Consider the following 15,933-nt stretch of genomic DNA (forward strand, 5'->3'; position numbering starts at 1 on the left):
AGTAAAGGCTGTATTGCAAAATTTACTACAAACATTTTACTTAGTAGTTAAATTTTACTACATTTCTTGAAGATTAGGATTGAAATACAGATGTAAACTATTTACACTTTTATCTTTTTTTCAGTTTAGGCAGTTTAAAAAAATTTTAAAGGGTGAAACAAAATTATAATTGCTTGTAAATGGAATTCTTATGTATATATAGCACATGCAAGGAATTTACAGATAAAATAATTGAGTTAATAAGAGAGTTTAGCATGCATTGATTAAACAAAAGAATGTGTCAACAATCATTTTCTTATTTTCTGATATTTCCAGAGTATGTTTCCATAACTTGTCAACATCAATATTCTTTACAACAGAAATAAAAATAGAAATATCTAATAGTAAATGTAGCAAAGTAAATGTAGTAAAAGCCTTTAGGGACAAAATTATAAAACTTTATTGAACAATATGGAAGAGGTGTACCATTAACTATCATAAAGATGACAACTTTTGCCAATTGAATCAAAATATGAAGTGAATAACTGTACTATAGCATACTTCTGCAATGAAATAGTATACAGCAGTAAAAGTGAAAGAACTATAGATGATTGCATGAAAAATGTCAAGTAGCAAAAATACAGTTTTGAAGAATAAAAACAAGCTGCAAAATGATGCATATTGCAACTGTTTTTGTAAAGTTAAAAAAAACAGGCAAAATTAAAAAAATAAACATATTGATTGCTAATATAGATCTTTATTACTTAGCTTATTTTTAACTGCCCTCAATAACCAAAAGCCAAAATTTCAGAACTGAATTCTTTCTCATGAAACTGTCTGAAGCCTGTGTTCGTCTTGGATGGATTGCTTTATTTTGCATGGTAACTCCTTCCATTTTGTGACTCCATCTTCCCCTACAGTCACATATTTCTTTACATCCATCTGGTCGATAGGGAAAGATAGCGTGGAAAGACACACCCATTTCTTAACCGCAGTGGCCCAGAAGTGACACGTATCACTTCCAATCATATTCCATTTAAGCAGGAAGAGTCACGTTGTCCCACCACATACAGGGAGTTGGAGATATAGTCTGTGAACAAGCAGCTGCTTCCTCAACATAGCTTTACGCTAAGGGAACAGACATCTCTTGTGTATGTTAATCAACTTTGTTACAAGACACAAATGAAAAATCAAAAAGGAAAGCATAGGAATGAATAATTTAAATGTAAACAACAGTTGTTGAGACAAGGTTGAGAATGCAGTCATAGAGGGTAGAGTGAGCTTTTCAAAGATACAGAGTATATTATACTTTATACATTTGGGGTAAGTACATAAATGTCTATAATATTATTATTAAAAATATACATACTTTCTAAAAATATTGTATATATATAATTATATGAGTGAAAAAAGACAAAAGAGGGCTTCCCTTGTGGCACAGTGGTTGAGAGTCCGCCTGCTGATGCAGGGGACACGGGTTCGTGCCCCGGTCCGGGAGGATCCCACATGCCGCGGAGCGGCTGGGCCCGTGAGCCATGGCCGCTGAGCCTGCGCGTCCGGAGCCTGTGCTCCGCAACGGGAGAGGCCACAACAGTGAGAGGCCTGTGTACCGCAAAAAAAAAAAAAAAAAAAAAAAAAAAAGACAAAAGATAGGATAGAAACAAACATAATGATAATTATAATAATAAATAGCATTTATTCAGTACTTACTATAAACTAGGAATTATTTGAAGCCCTTCGAATGTTAGCTTTATAGATCATCGTAACAATGTATAATACTAGCACTCGAATCCCACCATATTAAAGAAAAACTCATTCAGAAGGACAATAACTGGCCAGAGTCACACAGCCTGAATAAGCTAAGCCTTGCAAAGCTAGTAACTAGCAAAGAGATACATCATTAACTATCACAAAGATGACAGTTTTTCCAAAAGTGCGTTAATGAGCAGACCGCCCCTTTTCCGGACTAAAGGCTCTTTCCACCAGTGTTCTGAAGCTCATCCCTATTTTCGCTTCACTTTTCACTTCTCTGATAACTTGCCTTGTACACGCTCCTCTACAGGATTTATTGCCTCTTATTCATCACTTCACTATGTCATATGGAATCCTTTACTTTGAACAAATACAATTTTTTTTAACTTTGAATCCTTTTCTACTACGCTCTACAAAATGGAAATAACCCTCATATAGAAATAAGGAATAGATACAGATTAGTTAATTGGCATTCAAAGGATCACAAAACCATTGTATTCTTTAGCCTAGACAGAATCAAATATGGCCAATTCATTAGCTATATCCAGACAGTGCTGGTCAATCAAACAATATAACCGTGGAGCAAGTTGCTAGGTTCAAACATCACTTGCACAAGTGCAGGGGCCAACTGGGGAAGATCTATCATGTCTCAGGTTCCTCTGAACAGCCACTAAGGCATTTAACTTAATGCCCAAAAAACAGAAGCCGTAATCTTTCTGAAATTCCAGTCTGGTTATATCATCATTGGTGGCAAAGTCAAGATAATCCTAGTTAATTCTTGAAAAGTCAATATTATTTGCAATGGCTTTGTCTTTTAGCCAACAAACTGAAATGCATAAGTAATTCGACCAAGGACAAGTCCGGAAACCCTCCCCAGCTTGTCACAGGAACAATGAAAATGTAATCACTTTGCTGATGGTAATTTTTGGTTGTCTCCTTTGTTCTACCACTTTATTTCTGTTTTCCTGCAAGACACGATATCAAAACAAAGATAACTATTGCTAACCACATCTTTATAAAATCTTCCAGACTTCTTTCTTTGTAATTAGAATAACATCACTGAACACAAAAGCCATTTATAAACAAAACAGGCTTCAAAGAACTTCCACATAATGTTGAATTTATTTCTTAGTGTGCTAGTACTATTTTAAGCATTATAATATGTGTAATCATTCTTATTAACCTTCCCTTTCCTATTCAAAAATCTTTCCAAAACTATGCTCATTATTATGGATGGAGACAGAGGGAAATCATGAGCCCATATTGAATAGTCTCATTGCTAAAAAGCCTTCATGATTAAAGCAGTCTGACATCACTGAGCTTATGTTATTAACATAAAAACTTATTTTTCAAATACAGAAGATATCACTTCAAGTATTTCCAGTCATCCATGAATGTCACTCTGATTGCTTAACAAAAGAAAGTTAGAATTTAGAATTTTACTAATGAATAATGTGTAAAAGATATTTCAGCACTGATGATAATAATTGTAACATTTCCATAATTAGAGACAGCTCTGTGTGTTTGTGGGAAAGCTTTTAGTATATAAAAGTATATATTGCCAGAGGGAGGTGTATTTCTATGAAAGATTTTTAAAAAGCTCTTTTGAATCTCTAAAGCACTAACCAAAAGTGAAGATAATCTCAAGAAACAAAACATTAGGAAAATAATGAGCAAATTTAGCCTATTAAAAACATTTTAGATTTTCCTATGATTAAAATTGTCCTTTAAACATTAAGATTTTATCAACTATTTAAAATGTATCCAGATTTCATGAGACAAGGTAATTTCTTCCTCTCATTTATTGAAATGATTTTATAAACCAGTTGTAAATACAACTCTAACATGGGCAAAATCTTTGCAAGTACATTAATCACTTAATCCTTTAAATATTTACATATTTTTGAATAGCACCCTTGTATATTTCATAAATCCAAACTTTAAGGAAAATGAATGTATGTTTTTGATGAATTTGAAGAATATCAGATTGGAATGCTTTAGTTACATGAATAAATTCCAGGAAGTACTTACAGAAACAATTGCTGCAAAATTCTTTATATGAAATATTATGTTCATGATTTAAGAAAATATATCATGAATACTGAGGGTAAATAGTTTTATAGTATAACTGAATGTCAACAAATATTATATAGAAAAAAGTTATGACCAGATGATATATTGGATAATGCTTATCCCCCTTGAAAAGCCTGATTTCACATCACGTTTGTGAGAGTATGTCATCTCCAACCAATATAAATACTTCCTTTAATGAGTTAATATATAAATTGAATTAGTTAAAATGTCTCATCCAGGTGACAAAGTACTCTTCAAATATTATCTATTCTCCATTTACATTCAGATGATAAGATATTCCAGTATTTCCTATATTCTCTCTTTTTGAAACATATTTAAAAGGTAGAGACAAGTTTGAGGATAACAACTCTCACTCTATACCCATTAACCAGTTATAACAAATCTGATCATATTTAATATTTCTTTAAGATTTTTTTTTAAAAAACAAGACTACAGATAAAATCAACCCCTTCTCCTCATGTACTCTGCAATCCCCTTGTATCCATTTTCAGAGGAAATCTGCATTTTTGTATTAGTGTAGATAGTTCTTATACACCAATATGTATATATGTCCATAAACATAAATACTATATATATTGCTTAGAAATTTTATGTAAACAGCGTTGTCCTGAACCTATATTCTTTGCATGTTGCTTTTTTGAGTTACTGATGTTGATATTTGTAGATTTAGTTCACTATAATGCTTTATTTTTTCCTAATCCATCCATGTAATAAGAATATCTCAATTTATTGAATTATTCCCTTATCAATGAGTATTATGGTTTCTACTACATTGTAGCTAATATTACAGTGACTATTATTGTACATTTCCTCATGTGCATGTCTGAGTGTTTATCCAGAACTGGGATTGCTGGATTATAGTCCACGTACATCTTCAGCTTCCCTCGATATTGCCAAATTGCTTTCCAAAGTGATTGGTTGACCAATTCATATTCCAACCATTGTGTGAATTCTTGTGCCTCCACTTAATGGGATGAATCACCTTTTTGAATTATTGTATGCGGGAGGGATTTCAACTTCTTTCTTTCATTAATTTTTATTGGAGTATAGTTGCTTTAAAATGTGTTAGTTTCTGCTGTACAACAGAGTGAATCAGTTATACGTATACCTATATCCCCGCTTTTTTAGATTTCCTTCCCGTTTAGGTCACCACAGAGCATTGAGTTCCCTGTGCTATACAGTAGGTTCTCATTAGTTATCTATTTTATACATAGTAGTGTATATATTGTCAATCCCAATCTCCCAGTTCATCCCACCCCCCTTTCCCCCCTTGGTATCCATAAGTTTGTTTTCTACATCTCTGTCTCTATTTCTGCTTTGCAATAAGTTCATCTGTACCATTTTTCTAGATTCCGCCTTCTTAAATGTGCCTTTCTCTAATCAGTAATGAGGTTAAGCATAATTTATGTGCTATGAGCGTTCAGGTTTATTACTTTGAGTGACTTCATATTATTTGTCCATATTTCTATGGGTTTGTTTGCTTTTCTTATTAACTTTTTAGAATTCTTATATTCGGGTTTCTGCTTCTTTACCAGTTACATGTGTTGTAAATATATTCTTCCAATCTCTACTTGTTTTTCTCTGTTTTAAGGTGTCTGAATTTTAAATATTACTCTCTAGATTTCCATCTTTCCTCCTTCTGAATATATTGATTTATCATTCTGAAAATATGTTTTAGATTGGAACAATTGGCAACAGTGATAACTGCAGACACTCCATAATATAAACTTCAAGAATCACACTCCGACCACTACCATCACCTTTCCAATCCCACCCTCAACTTCAGGGATTATTCTCACTGAAGTTCCCTCCACCTCTCTTCCTTTATGTACTGTCTTTTCCTTTTTTTATTCTTTAATTTCCAAAGTCCTCCTTTACAGTGTCTCTGTGTATCCCCTTGACAATCTTTTTCCTCTCGCACTTCCTGTGAGTATCTTGGGTAAAATACAACCATAGTTAAAGTCCAATCTCCAGCTCAATGTGGAGAAAATGGAAAAATGGAAAATCATGCTAAATATCCTTTCTTTAAATTTATGGCAAATAACCTCAAGTTGATTCTCTCTCAGCCTCAGGGTGACTGTTATAAGTTTCCAGATATTTGCTGATTTTCTAGATATCCTTATGTTATTGATTTATAACTTAACTCAATTGTAGTCAGAGCACATATTTTGTAAGAAATACACCCTTTTAAGAGTAATGGTTTTATGTCCCAGAGTACAGCCTTTCATGGCAAATTATCTGTACTCATTTGAGAAGAATATGTATTTTGTGATTGTTGAGTGGAATGTTGTATAGAAGGTTAACTGGGAAGTACTGGTTGATAGTATTTTTCAAGGATTTTATATCCTTACTGATTTTCCATCTATGTATTCTATTAATTATTTTGAGAGTGGTGTTGTGGATTACTTTTTTCTTCTTTCAGGTTTTCCATATTTGCTGCATGTAGTTTGAATTTCTGTTACTTGGTACATAAATGGTTAGGATTGTTACATTCCCCTGATGAATTGACCATGTTTTCATTATCCTCTTTATATGTATTATCATTATTTCTTCTGAAATCTACTTTGTTACTAATAGAGCCAATCCAATTTTTAAAGTCATTGTCTAGTAATTCTATCATTTGCGCCATTTTTGAGTCAATTTTGTTTGATTTTTCTCCTTGCCATGAGTTATAATTTCCTGTTTCTGTTGCCTGATTCATAGATTTTGATTAGGTGCCAGACACTACAAATTTTATGTTGTGTGTCCTGGATATTTTTGTATCATATGTAGGTTATTGAGCTTTTTTTTTTAATAGTAATCTTTTATTTATTTAATATTTACTTTTGGCTGTGTTGGGTCTTCGTTTCTGTGCGAGGGCTTTCTCTAGTTGCGGCGAGTGGGGGCCACTCTTCATCGCGGTGCGCGGGCCTCTTCACTATAGCGGACTCTCTTGTTGCGGAGCACAGGCTCCAGACGTGCAGGCACAGTAGCTGTGGCTCACGGGCCTAGTTGCTCTGCGGCATGTGGGATCTTCCCAGACCAGGGCTCGAACCCATGTCCCCTGCTGTAGCAGGCAGATTCTCAACCACTGCGCCACCAGGGAAGCCCAATAATTGAGCTTTATTTGCTAATTTACTTGGGAACAATTTCATTCTTTTGGTCTTGCCTATGAGCATTCTTTGGTTAGATCAAAGCAGTATTTAGTGGTTTTCCCCATTACTGAGTCAAGATCTTCTTAATATTGTTTTGAGTGTACCATTAATTTGGGGTTTTGCTCTCTGGTTGGTGGGAAAAGTTACTAGTCCAAGCCTTATTTAAGTGTCAGGCACTATTCTCCCTAATCTTTTCAGGTGGTTCGCTTGTCAACCACTGTTATTTTCTTCACCCACTTGTGCTGATCAGTACATGACTGTATACTTGAAGGGTACGCTCTGCAGTTCTTTTTCTGCCCACCTCTCCTTTTCTGGTACTTGAGCCTGCATACTATTGATACCTCGACTTGCCTACACACTCATTTCTGTGTCGCTGAGTCCATGGGTCTACCCCATGACCTCAAATATCTCTAGGCAGTAAGCTAGAGCAGCTGGATTATTCACATTGTTTGATAATTTCCTATCTCTGAGGGATTATATACTTCATTGTCTGCTGTCTAATTCCTTGAAAGCCATTGGTTCACACAGAAAATCTGGATTTTTCAAGACAGAGGGCAGAGGGTGAAAATTCTGACCCAGTCACTTTGTTGTGGAAGGAAGTGGAAACTGTTGTATCTCCCGAATGACTGTTTAGCAAATTAGTTACTTCTACATTGGAATCAGTTTTCCTCATTACTTTCACATGTAGCTCCATTATCTTCCAGCATTAATGGCTGCAGTAAAAACATTATTGTACAACCTTGTCATCATTACACTGGTTAATATTTTTCCTGATATTTGCTTAAAAATACTTCTTTACGGACTTCCCTGGTGGCGCAGTGGTTGAGAGTCCGCCTGCCGATGCAGGGGACACAGGTTCGTGCCCCGGTCCGGGAAGATCCCACATGCCGCAGAGCGGCTGGGCCCGTGAGCCATGGCCTCTGAGCCTGCGTGTCCAGAGCCTGTGCTCCACAACGGGAGAGGCCACAACAGTGAGAGGCCTGCGTACTGCAAAAAAAAAAAAAAAAAAAAAAAATACTTCTTTATTCCTGGTGTTCAGTTTCTCAGCATGGGACTGCGTTTGTGTAATTTTTCCTTATTAATATACTGAATGCTACTTTAACATTATGTCTTTCTAAGAAAAATACTTCTGCTGAAAATTTCAAGTTTTAACTCTGAATATTACTTCTTTGCTGTTCTCTCCCTTCTCTATCCTTAAACTTCTCAGAAAAATATTAGCTTCTGAATTTACCCTTCTGCTTACCTGCTGTTTTACATTTTTAATCATTTTTATCTTGTGATGCTTAATTCTGTATGATTTTTCTCAATTTTATATTCTAATTTACTATTTTTCATGCAGCCGGAGTCTATTCCTTCTATGCATCTTTAAATTTTAAAGGCTGAATTTTTCATGTGGAAGAAATTGAATTAATTCACTTTCATATTCTAATTAACTAGCTTCATTTGATTGAGTTTTTATTTCATCATTTCTTATTTTTTATGGATGTGATTTCTTCATTTATTTCTTTGAAGATAAATTTAAAATACTTACTAGAATTTTCTTTACAGTTCATGAGGAAAAATACGTTAGTACTCTGTCATAACTTTATCTTTCGTACAATCAGATTTGAAGGGTTTTTTTGCTTTCTATTTTTTTTTGGTAATATTTTCATTTCTATTGGTTTTTGTATACTCATTTCAAATGGGAGGGTGTTTTTTTTTTTGGTTCACTTTTAATTTATTTTTTTCACTCTCTCCTTCTGTGCTCACCCCTTCCTATATATGGAATATGGAGTTGCCTTGCTCAAGGGTAACTACCTTCCTGGTAAATTACACTTTGTCAACCTCACAGTGACAGTCATAGGTTTTAGATAGAACCTCTGTGACAGCTGATAATTATTATTATTGTATTATGCTTCCTCCTTAGGCTCAGAGTTCAGTAGCTACAGGCTACTTATTGAGAGCTGATGTAACCATCTCCTAGCTTCACACCTTGAAATATCTTTGGTCTCAAATCTAACATGGACCCCTTCTATTCCTCTTAAACTTCTAGAGTCAAACAACTACCATCCTTTCCTAATTTATGGCATAGAAGACTCAATGCTTAGTCTCAGCACCCCTTTATTGATTCCTTCTTTTCCTAATCTACAAAGATATGATTTCTAAATCTGGATATACACATTTTTATTTATCTCAACTAAAATTGATGTTTGAAGTAGAAGCTGCATCAAAGCATACATTTATTATGCCACCATTTTGGTAAAATGTTTAACCAGATTATTTGTCATAATGAAACCAATATACCAATTAATAATTGTATGAACAACACTTTTATTCATTCTAACATTTTTCTAAAAACAGCAGAAAAAAAAAACCTGAGAGAAATTAACAACAAAGATGCCTTTCTAGCCTCTCCTGCCTGCTTTTTTGATATGAATTAATTTTGTAAACCAGGACACAGACATTAATAACTTTTCTTAATTGAAATGACATGATTTCTAAAACTCAATTTTTTCAGAGAGAAGACCATGAAGAAGGTCAGCTATTTATAATATGAAACACAGAAATTAGACTAAAATACCTAAATTAAATATAAATGTCTACTTCCAAAGAATGAGTTATAAAAATACTTTTTCAGACTTCTAACTTAGAAAGCATGCATCCAATTAACCATTGCCTTGAAGGCTTTTCTACTTGGACCTCTTGAGGTAGAGGTCAAACAGAAGAGTTAATTGCAAATTTCAAGTGAAATTTTAGGACAAATTAAAGTATTGCTCTCAGAAATCTGATTTGTTACAGATATCTTGTAATTTGCCTGAAGATATATTCCACCAGTGTCTTCATGTAAAGTAGTTTTGTATTGACTAACTATGCAGGATACTAAAAGGTATATTAGTTTAATTACTTCATTGAATGTATGGTCTCAATTTGGTAGGTCCTTTTACTGATAGATGAAAAGTGGAAAAATATATGGTGTTAAGAGAAATAGCATAGGGGTTACTTAACCTTAACAACAGGATAATCTCAACCCCAAGCATGGAGTTAACCATATTCTGATATGCAGCTCAGCTAGGGCGTACTATTTAAATAGATAACTCATGCATGCCCTAAGGCTATTGTTATCTTGAATAATTTATTACCGCCAACCTCCTCTATCCCATCAAATTTCACTATAAAATTGCTCTTTCTAAAGAAGGCAGTGATATTAGCTTGCTTCCTATCATTTAGTCACTTGCAGAGTCTCTCTGGGATCACCACACCACCAAACAAGAACCAGAAATTGAATTAGCTTGTTCAATGCATGCTTAGGTCAAATTGGAAGAGGACAAAAATAGATCCTGGCTCCATATAATTGTTCCTTTGCTCTTTGGCATACATCCTCCTTTTTATCGAAAAGAATAGGAAAAAATTCCCTGGAAAAGAGTCCTTTATTCGTTCTACTGTTTTTCTGATATAATTATCTTTACAGAGTGTGGCTGCCAAGATCTATGGTGACTTATGCTCAGGCAGCATTGCCTTTAAACAGAGATCAATAAAAGCCCCCATGTCAAACTATCGCTCGCGCACACGCATGCACACACACACACACACACACACACACACACAAATGTATTTCAAAAATCACATGGATATCTGTGTTGCTGCGGGTTCACTACTCAGTGAAGCTTCAGTGCAACCTGTAGATCTTCAGGCCCAGGAAAGTGCTTCTCAAAATTTCTTGCCCTTTCTCAAAACAAAAGTTTACTCTGTCCAAATGCCATCACTTCTGTGGCTCGTGCCTCTCCCCTTGTTGAAGATGGACTCTGATTTTGAGTATAGAGAGGGGCTAAGCAGCTAAAAAGCATAGGGAAGATCATCTTTTTCTTTGAATGAATGAAGTACATCTTCCTTAATAAAGTATTTTTCTTAGAATTACTGAAAGTTCATTTTTACCCATATTTGTGTTCCAATTTGTGACCCTGAGTGTATTCACCAATTATTGAAATATTCTGCCCTTTTGAAGTTGGCGGTTGAGGAAACTTTTGTAAATTGAGCAATCAAATTTCTATTTTTTTAGATGAAGATAAGTTACATTAACTGAGCGATATCCCTATTTCCACATGCCACATTAGTTCATTCACTTTGCCATATAATCTTGCATTATATCCCAGTTTATTCATAAACTCACTTGTTTGAGCTGTTTCCATGTTTTGTTTTGTGAAGCTCTGCTGTAATCATTCTTGTACATGTCCCCTGTTTTATACGTGCAGGATTTCTCCTGGTTATTTACCTGTGGTTGGAATTGCTGAAATAACATGTGAAATGTGATACCAGTTCTTGATCTTGGCAACTAGATGGACATTGAATGCTAGAATTGTGAGTAGCTTTATTATTTTTTTTAATTTATACATTGAATTAAATTTAATTAATTAAAATTTGCTAAATTTTATAGTGTGTTAGAATGAGATACATTTAATGGACAGTACTAAAGCCAAGAAAGGAGTCTTTGAAGTCCTGGGGGTGGGGGGGAGATTGCACTTGCAAAGAGAAGGTACGAGTGTAAGATGATCCTTGGTGCTGTACTTGAGGAAGGGGTAGCAGTGACCATGAGGGCTAAAGCCAAGAGGAATCTGGGGAAGAGCGTACAGACACTAAGGCTTTGTCATACCTGAATGTTTGAGGGAGAGCAGAGAAGTTCCTGAGGCTGCAGTGACGTGCATGAGAGGAAAGTGATAGAGATGAGGTCTCAGAGGTCCCAAGAGGGGGATGCAGGCAGCTCGTGTAGAGGCCATCGTGAGGACTTCAGCTTCTCCTCTGTGTGAAAGGAGGTACCATCAGATGATGTCAATCAGAGAAATTACATGATCTGACATGATCTTTAAAGGACCACTCTGGCATCTCACTTGAGGGAGTAACGCAGAGCGGTGCAGGTGAACACACAGCTAACAGTGAGTCTAAGAATATATCTTTTCTGTATATTAGTTGTGGTGTGTGTCTCTGCGGGGGAAGTGTGTGGGTATATCACCCTAGTCTGCGCGTAGACAGGAGGCAGTGGACTTTCACTCCACTTCTTTAGTGGAAACAATATATAGAAACGTCTCTTTGTAAAATAAATGAAGATCCTAACTTCATCAACCCTTAAAGCAGTATTCCACAAATGAAATGGTTTCACGAAAAGTCCAGCTGGGTCATAAAATGATTTTTCATACCTAAAAGATGACTGATGGGGATTAAGGGTTAAAATGGTATTGCTGTCTGACAGCTGACTGAAGATGTCAGTGTCCATGAGAGAGTGAACATTGAACTGGGGAAAATGTGGTCTAATCTTCAAGGCATCTGAATTTATTATTGTCATATAAAGGATCTCCATTCTGCTTCCGAATCTAGCTGAGATATTCCTCCAAGGTCTGAGGAGAAAAGTTTTTCCTAGACACTAATACTTTTCCTTAAGGTTTGGTTTAAATTTTTTTGCAGAGGTCATTAGAAAAGATTTTGTCCTGGAAAGGTTAGCTAAGTCAACAGATTTTTATCTAAAGTTGAAAGTGATCTCCAGTGCTTCAGAAGCAGGTACTTATTTCTGCAGTGGTATCAGACATTGTTCATGTAAAAATTTTACCCTATATGGTAGAAAATCAAAAACAAGTATTATAGAGTATATTACTTTCTGCCAAAGGTTATTCGGATACTATTGAATGATGAGGTCAGTTCTTTGAACAGTTAATGTCATTCTCAAGATTCTATTTGATACAAGTAACAATTACAATAGACAAACTTTAAAAATCAGTTCAAGAAGCTGAAATGTGTGAATCTGTTATTTTTATGATTTTATGGAAAGTGAAAAACATGCATAAAATTTTAGGCAGTTTCATGAAGCATTAGAAAGTGGGAAAGAATGTTCTTATTTATGGAGAATTCATGGCGATAACTTTCTTTAGAATGTATTAGGAAAGGCTAGAAAAATTTAGTATCATTCCAATAAATATCAAATAGTTTTCTGATGTAAGGTGGTTTAAATCTACTGCCTATCTCTCTATCCATCTATTTTATTTCTCTTTCTTACATATAGAATATAAAGGTTTTGGAAAATTGAGGGGAGTTGAGGAACTTCAGAAGTAAAATGTAGAGAAGTAAGCAAGACTTTACAACTCTGAAAGGGTCCTTGGTCATTAAGGTATTACCCATATTAAAGGAGCAAGGAGTTAACTAGACGACTAGAAAACATGCTGACGTTAGAAAAGCATCAACGCGAGGGACCACCTGGGACCTTCCTTTTGCTCATGCATAGACACAGCACTGCTTAGACACTGAACATAATCCAGAGGTTCTGTTCAGACAGGAAGGTTATGTAGCAACCGCTGTGACTCACCAACGAAAGGGATTTGAAGGTCGAACAATTCCCTCCCCGCCTTTCTTTTTTCTTATTTACCAACATTAAATACGTTAATTACAAATTGGGTGGAGGTATGGAGTGATCCCACAGTCATTTTCTCTGGCCATCTAACGTCACCAAAAATTTAGCATGGCTAATTCCACTGGTCTGTCTGTTATGGGGGGAAAAAAAAGATTTTTCTGGAGAGGACATTATTTGCTGGCATGTGAGGGCTATTATTATTTTTTATTTTTATTTTTTTTGCGGTACGCGGCCTCTCACTGCTGTGCCCTATCCCGTTGCGGAGCACAGGCTCCGGACGCGCAGGTTCAGCGGCCATGGCTCATGGGCCCAGCCGCTCCGCAGCACGTGGGACCGTCCCAGACCGGGGCACGAACCCGTGTCCCCTGCATCGGCAGGCGGACTCTCAACCACTGCGCCACCAGGGAAGCCCGAGGGCTATTTTTGTTTAGACAAAGCCACACTATGAAATTTGGTTGGTGGCAGGATTATAGAACTCTTCAAGGTCAGGTGTAGCCTCTCACCTGGGGCACTGGCACATGGCGGTGGCAGAGCTAATAAGATGCCATCACCCACAATGATGAAGCCAGAAGAGGGGGTACCCAGAGGCAGCAAACAGCATTAGGTTTCTTCTGGCAGCTCTGTTAGAATTGGGGACAGGAGTGATGATGGCTAAGGTGCAATAGCGCCAGCGACAGTAAAAGCATTCTAATCATACTGGTGTCCAGTGGCCACGCCTCTGGTCCCTTGATGCCTTTGATTCCAGAATCAAAGAGATTTCAGAATCTGCTTCCCCAGTTTTCTCATACAATGAGCTACTTCATATATTTCTAAATTCATTTTCTTCCTATGTGGCCAGACTCCATTTCTAATGTCTGCAGCCAGCAAACAAGAATGCTGACTGAGGCAAGTGTGGAGAAATGGTTCCTAGATTTTGACAAGTTTTGTTTATAATTTGCTGATTTTAACAGCTTTTTGTTTTTCATGGAAAGAAAATGTGGTGACTTGATAATTTATGCAATATTTTCTCTAAGAATTGGACATGAAATTGTGATTGTATGTCATGGGTAAACATGGATCTTATTAGTTAATATTGTGTTTTTTTCAACTTAGTGTTTTTGGGGGGATTGATCCTAAAGTGGTTTCTCACAGTCAGTAGATTACTCTTATTGTTTCATAATAACACATAATTTCACTCTGTAACTTGGAAATATTTATTCCAATCTTGAGCATTCAATAAGTGAAAATATTCTGTACTTTGAGATAAATTTTTCTTAAAGGATGAAAAATACCATCTTATAAGAAAGAAATAATAGTGCATCTTTTTTCTCTTCTTTGATTTTCTACACTCTTTAAGTAGAACCAAGTATCCACAAACATTAGGGAAACCTGACCTTTCTGTGACAAGTTTAGAACAAGTGGATGAACCTCAGGGGGCAAATTTGAAAGGAAATATCCTAAAGATAATTAAGTACGTGTTTCAAACTAGGGGAAAATGCCTATGTGGGGCATATTTTTGTTGAAACTCATTTTTAACCAGAAACTACAGGAGAAAGATTATTGTTACAGGTTTTCGATAGAAATTGCCTTGAGAATCCTCTTTGAAGCATGTCCCTGAGTTGCACAGAAAATTTGCAATACCGAAGTGATTATTATCATTGTATTCAGTTTTTTCATATTTAACATACCTCGTAAGTGACTCTGTACCAAACTAAATACAGTTCCCCATTAGCTAAACGTGTACTTTCACCTTTCTTTCAACCAGAATGGAGAATTTAAATTAATGGAATGGTGAAATGTGTATGGATAAAAGGAAAGGTTGAAAACTAGGGCCTCCTGGATTTCTTAGTTCAAATCCCATCTGATCTCTTCTTTTGCTGTGGTGCAAATTTGGCCTTTGTATGACCAAGTATAAAACTGGCCCCAATCTAAGTAGAGTCTCATTTTTAAAATGAATACTAAACTAAAACTTTTAAGCCTATGAATTGTAAAGATGCCCTTATGACCACAGATTTCATGGATGGAGACATTGCAGAGTGATTTGGAATAGAAATAGTTACAAGTGACGTATTTTGTTCATCCCGTGCGCAGTTTGCTGGTAACACATTCAAACTCATTCAATGTCAAAATGCTCTTTATAGAATGTTGTAAGCACAGCTGTAAATATGCGGTATATCTTTTAAATCTTGATTTTTATTGCCATCTTGCATAGTAGAGTTGTGAGAATTTCACCAGGGATTTGTGTCAGATTTAAAACATATCCTTGAAAGATTTTAGTAAAGAATGGAGATATCTAAATTCATGATACTGAGGTGTTTCATCAAAAACTACATTTAATAGAAGTAGATTATAGTATGACCTATGATTCAGAAATGCAGTAAATAAGGTAACAGGGAAAAATGCAATTGAAGAGATAGTAATCTAGCATTAAATCTTCGGATGGGTGTCATATAAATGGAAATAGCTACTTCAATTAACTGTTTGCATCAATCAAACAGGAACTTTTTAAATTAAAGTTAAACTAAACTTTTTAAAGTTAAACTTTTTAAATTAAAGTTAAATTAAGTATGAGAACTGACTGAAGGTGAAATACCTTTTGGGTAATAGGCTGACGTGACACTGTGA

This window comes from Orcinus orca, chromosome 21 (assembly GCF_937001465.1).
Source record: "Orcinus orca chromosome 21, mOrcOrc1.1, whole genome shotgun sequence".
In the NCBI taxonomy this organism is placed as follows: Eukaryota; Metazoa; Chordata; class Mammalia; order Artiodactyla; family Delphinidae; genus Orcinus; species Orcinus orca.